General features: G+C 37.7%; 1 long non-coding RNA gene across 1 annotated transcript; it reads right to left on the minus strand.

The window, feature by feature from the left end:
* Nucleotides 1-518: 518 nt before the first annotated feature.
* On the minus strand, nt 519-3789 carry LOC115030652. Its single transcript, XR_003836258.1, has 3 exons — nt 3740-3789; nt 1145-1288; nt 519-592 (listed from the first exon to the last, which is right to left on the minus strand). It is a non-coding gene; the product is annotated as an uncharacterized LOC115030652 (long non-coding RNA).
* Nucleotides 3790-5878: the final 2089 nt, after the last annotated feature.

The raw sequence follows: 5878 nt of genomic DNA on the forward strand, positions 1-5878 counted from the left end.
TATAGAAAATGTGGTACATTTACACAATGGAGTACTACTCAGCAATTAAAAACAATGCATTTATGAAATTCTTGGACAAATGGATGTANCTGGAGGATATCATCCTTAGTGAGGTAACCCANTCACAAAAGAAGTCATTAGATATACACTCACTGATAAGTGGATATTAGCCCAGAAACATAGAACACCCAAGATACAATTTGCAAAACACAAGAAAATCAAGAAGCAGGAAGACCAATGGGTGGATACTTCATTCCTCCTTAGAATAGGAAACAAAATATCCTAAGGTTTATTTGCATTGTGAATTATACTGTCTATGCAAAACTCTTTAGGGACAGGTATTGGCTTTCTGGGTAGGAAATGGAGGTAAGCCTGGTTTGGTGACACAATATTTGAAGGATATACACAAGTCTGGTCACCAATTGGGAAGGACTCAGTACTAAGGTTTGGGAGCACTGGTAATCAGTATCAGTGTTAGGTCACACCTCCTAAGATGTGGCTTCACAGATCAGACCAACCTGAAATCTTTCTTCCTCCAAGGCCTTCTAAGGGAGTTGTCAAGGCATCTTCTATGATGTTTCCCTTGCTCTTGCTGCTTAGGATCAGAAGCAACATAACTGAAGCAGGTGGCTTTGAACAACTTATTAACTATGTCAGTTGTCTTGTAAGGGACCCATCCATTCCCTTGGGAACCTAGCTATAACTAATAGCTATAGTTGGACTGGAGGCTGTCACTTGAAGGACAATTGAGCTCTATGCCTCCCTGTTGAGCCACTTCTGTTCTTCCTCCTGGTTTTATCTAAGACAACAGTTCTAATTCCTCTCACATGTATTTGCTGCTGTAAACTTATTTAAAACAAGAATTCTTTCAAATTAACATTATTTAGATACTCTAGTCTTTATATTTTCTTCTTAGCAGCTATTCTGATTCTTGGCTTTATGACATCACTCATACATTTATCCTCCCGCCCAAATCTTATCCAAGTCCTATTAATGCTAACTCAGTTCTACTCTTTCCTGTTGGTACAGTATTCTTAATAGGCACATGCACTCTATAAGTTAAGCAAACCCTGACCCCACTCATAGCACAAGCAGTGATTGCCCTATGTTCTGCCTAGTGAAAACTGCCATGTATTTTATTTACCTTTTTAAGGAGGATAAAGGAAGGCCAGATGTCCCTTTCCATGTGATACAATGAGCCAGCTGACCTCTAGTTTTCATATAATCCCATTTGTCTGACAGCGGCATCCCTCCAGTGTAGTGAGAGTGGACAACTCCTAAGGATCAACTGGAAAGGATGAAAGAGACAAGGCATGAGTTCCTAGAAAATCTCATCTAACTCATGCAAAATTGTGAGCATTCCTCCCCTTTCTTAGACCATCCCTCCTCTGATTTGCTTTGAATCATAGCACTGATTCTCTCTGTAATTTTCATATGATAAAGGGTTGAGAAATTGATGGGAAAGTTATCCTCACACGATTCCTACTCTGGTCCAAGAATAAAAGCCTTATTCATCACTCGGCCCCTCAACTGATAACATGTCTTATCATGTGTACTAAAATTCTAATATGTAAAAAAGGCCTAGTTTTGGGTGAACTGCTAATATTTTATCCTAATAATACAGATTTGTAGTGGAGGAAAATTTATTTTGCCCTTTCTTTTCAGACCCCTTCACTTAGAAGGTATAAATTACAAAACAAGAGAAAAACAAACAGTAATGTCTCAATACCTTGGATTAGTCAAAGTTTTCTAAAGGAGTGGAACTGATAGAATACATGTATATATATACATACATACACACTCTGTACATGTGTGATTTATTATAGCAAAGAAAAATGCATGGCTATGTAGATCAATTAGTGGTTAATCAAGAAAAGTACAGGAAACAGAGTGAACTTTGCCAAGCAGGTCTAAGCTTGTCATTGATAAGCATGTCAGAGAGTTAGCATCCTTCTGAAACAAGGTGGCACAGTCTCACGGAGGGGATAGCTGTAGATATCACTTAGAAAAGAAGAGCTTTTTCTTTTTGTTCTGTGTCTGGTTGTTTTTCAAAATAATCAGTTCAAAATTAGTCTTATGCCAAAAAAAAAGCCTATCTTGGGCCGATGTTATCTGGTCTCTTGAATTACCTCTTGTATTTTGTCACTAGACAACCATTTTCAGGAGGAATGACTGGAACAGTTTTCTCAGTTACTCCAAAGAAGCAAGGGGCCTAGCAGCAAGGGATGAAGGGAGAGAGTATGTACTAAATGTGTATTAAGTGATGGATTAATAAGCAAAGCTGTCTCTGCTTTGTTGGTACTTTCATATTTACAAGGTTTGTTTTGAATGATGGCTTTTACTCATAAACAAAAAAGATGACATGTTTTGCTCTCTATTCAAAAATGGATATTATACTAGTGATTAGCTCAAGGAATTGCAACAGAATTAATGTAGGCTTCACAAAATTTTGACCTTTTCTTATGGGCTTCATCTCCATCATGACACACGAAACTTACTGCTAATAGTATGTGTGTGTTTGTCATGCTTTCTTTAAGCATGTGTCTGTCTTTAAGACAGCCTGAGCACTAGAATGGCTCCTGCTATAACCATAAAAGAGTCTCTCCTTTTCTTCCTCTCATCCTCTCAGCTTCTCTGTTAGATCAAGGTAGTGCTTCCCTGTTTACCCCAGGAATCTCACAAGAACAACATACAAAGTGACTTTAAGTATATCATATGGAATTTTGTGTCAAGTTTAAGGGCACATCTTAGTCCTCATTAAATGAAGTAACTTTCCCAGTGGAAAGGGCATTTGTCTTCTTTCTAAGGCTTTGCCTACAACCTAACGTGGGGCTTGAGCAAAGCAATTGGTTTCTGTTACAAATTTGAGTCACTTCACTTCAAGGAATCCTAACATGCAGCAAGGCCTATGGGATCCTAATGAAGCTATTCTTTGAGCCTCATGTTCTCTTGTTTCTTTTATGAATTCACTTTATACTAAAGAGGAAAAAAATCAAGGGAAATGCCTTCATTCAAAAAAGAAGGCTTGGAGCCTGAGCCTCGACATACTGAAAGGGAGCTAGTGACCACCACTCAAGGTTAATCTCTAACAGGTCTCCCAACTCCTTTAGCACAATTATTTGAATTAACACAAGAAACAGGTTTGGTAAAACTTATTGATTTTTCATGGTCAAAGCAATTAAATGTTCAGCCAACTACTTTATATGAGTTTCAAGTCAAAAATGCCCTAGTTGTTATTCTGACAGCCACAAACATCTGTGCTCAGTACATTTTACTTTACCGTATGATTTTACCCTTTTCACACCAGGCAACGGACTGGTAAGAAAAAGATGCAAAGTTAATAAAAGCCATGTGAGACTTCATACTGTCCATGGTGATTAACTGACCACCAGTAGAAAACCTCTGATCCAGATCAATTCTTTTGAAACTACACTTCAATGAATTAATTAAGTCAATTATTTTTAAAGAACTTTCTCCTAATAGGTTATAGAATTTGTTAATGTTTATTATGGGAATAAGGTCTACTTCCTTTGCCCATATCCATGGGCATTGGTATGAATATGATACACTTCTGTTGGGGGGGGTCAATTGATTTTCTTAATTATCAAAGTGTCTTTCTGAAGATTAAATTACTTTGATGGACAACAAGTTTCCAAAGATTGACTTCAATTCCAGATATCCCATGATTATTTTAATATTGCAATTAAGGGGTTCAATTTGTTGTCATTAAACCTCTTACCAGGTTTTGAATGGCCAAAGTCAATTATTCAAACTGTAGCCTTTGCATCTATGGAGAAAAAATACTCATGAATATTTGGAAGAGAAGTCTTTTTGCCATCTCTCTAGATGCCAGTTTGAGAAATTTTCAGTTAAGCTACAAAGAATAAGCCTTGAGAAGGGCAAACATGTAATTTGTTTTTATAAACAAACCACTTTAAGACTGAAGGGGATACTGTTAATAACTCAGGATAATGGACAAAGATGATGACCCAAGACATCCTGAAATTTACCATCACACCATCATAGCCATCTCTTCTATGAAGTTTTCAGGCTAAAGTCCAAGTTAAAGAAAATAAATGATGTAAGAATTTTCTATGACCATGATAAATGACAGATGATGAAAACTTAATAATAAATCAATTTGAACAGCAAACTTAATAGTAAATCTCAGAATATTGGGAAACAGGAACTGGAGAATTGGCCCAACAAAGGGCATTTATTGCTCCTGCTGACCTGGATTAGTTTCCAGAGTCTATTTTGGGGACCTCGCAACCACCCACTATTCCAAATCCAGGAGATCCAACAATTCAGATCACCTGGGTCACACATTTTATTCATAAATGCTGAGAAAAGTGTTTATATGAGTTTCCATGATACATAAACTCTTAGAAAACTGCATGTTATTAATAATTTGCAAAAAAATACAATATTTTTATGATGGTATGTCAAGTGCTGAGATAAGATTGAAGGTCCCACAGGATTCAGTGTTCTCTAAGTCAAAAGACATGGCAGCAGAAGTAAAAGAAAGACAACAGAAATCTCAATGCTTCCATTGCAGGAAATACTTTTTATTTTTTATTTTTTATCTTTATTAGACATTTTCTTTATTCACATTTCAAATGTTATCCCTTTCCTGATTTCTCCTCAGAAAAGCCTCTGCTTTTCTCACCCTCCCCCTGCTCACCCCCCCACCCCACTCCTGGCCCTGGCATTCCCCTACACTGAGACATAGAGACTTCAAAGGACCAAGGGCCTCTTCTCCCATAGATGACCAACAAGGCTATCCTCTGCTACATATGCAGCTGGAGCCATGAGTCCCTCCATGTGTACTCTTTGGTTGGTGGTTTAGTCCCTGGGAGCTCTAGGGGTACTGCTTGGTTAATATTGTTGTTCTTCCTATGGGACTGCAAACCCTTTCAGCTCCTTAGGTCCTTTCTCTCACTCCTCCATTAGGGACTCTGTGCTCATTCCAATGGTTGGCTGAGAGCATTCACTTCTATATTTGTCAGGCACTGGTAGAGCCTCTCAGGAGACAGCTATATCAGGTTTCTGTCAGAAGCACTTGTTGGCATCCAGAATAGTGTCTGGGTTTGATGACTGTATATGGGATGGATCCCCAAGTGGGGAAGTCTCTGGATGACCTTCCCTTTTATATCTGTTCCACATTTTGTCTCTATGACTCCTTCCGTGTATATTTTGTTCCCCCTTCTAAGAAGGACCAAAGTATCTACTCTTTGGTCTTGCTTCTTCTAGAGATTCATGTGGTTTGTGAATTGTATGTTGGGTATTCCAAGCTTTTGGGATAATATCCACTTATCAGTGAGTGCATACCATGTGTGTTCTTTTGTGATTAGGTTACCTTACTCAGGATGATATTTTCTAGTTCCATCCATTTTCCTAAGAATTTTATGAATTCATTGTTTTTAATAGCTGAGTAGTACTCCATTGTGTAAATTGTACCACATTTTCTGTATCCATTCCTCTGTTGAGTGACATCTGGGTTCTTTCCAGCATTGGAAATTACAAATAAGGCTGCTATGAACATAGTGGAGCATTTGTCCTTACTACATGTTGGAAATATTTTAAAAGAATATATCAAGAACAAAAAGAATAAATAATCATAGAAGCCAGTAGACAACTAACTTTAGGTACTAACTTCAGTCTTTCTCTGGAGTTTGTAAACCTTCATTAGACTTTGGCATGTTTTATTTTAACATGATTTACACAAAAGGTGATCAGGCAAATGTGATGAATTATGTTCTTTTAGACCCTAGTATACATAGCCTCAGCTATACTGTAATGGTCACATAAAAATGAGTCCTTTCAGTTTTGCTTCTCTCCTCTCCTCTCCTCTCCTCTCCTCTCCTCTCCTCTCCTC

The sequence above is a fragment of the Mus caroli genome, chromosome 3 (genome assembly GCF_900094665.2).
Source record: "Mus caroli chromosome 3, CAROLI_EIJ_v1.1, whole genome shotgun sequence".
Taxonomy (NCBI): Eukaryota; Metazoa; Chordata; class Mammalia; order Rodentia; family Muridae; genus Mus; species Mus caroli.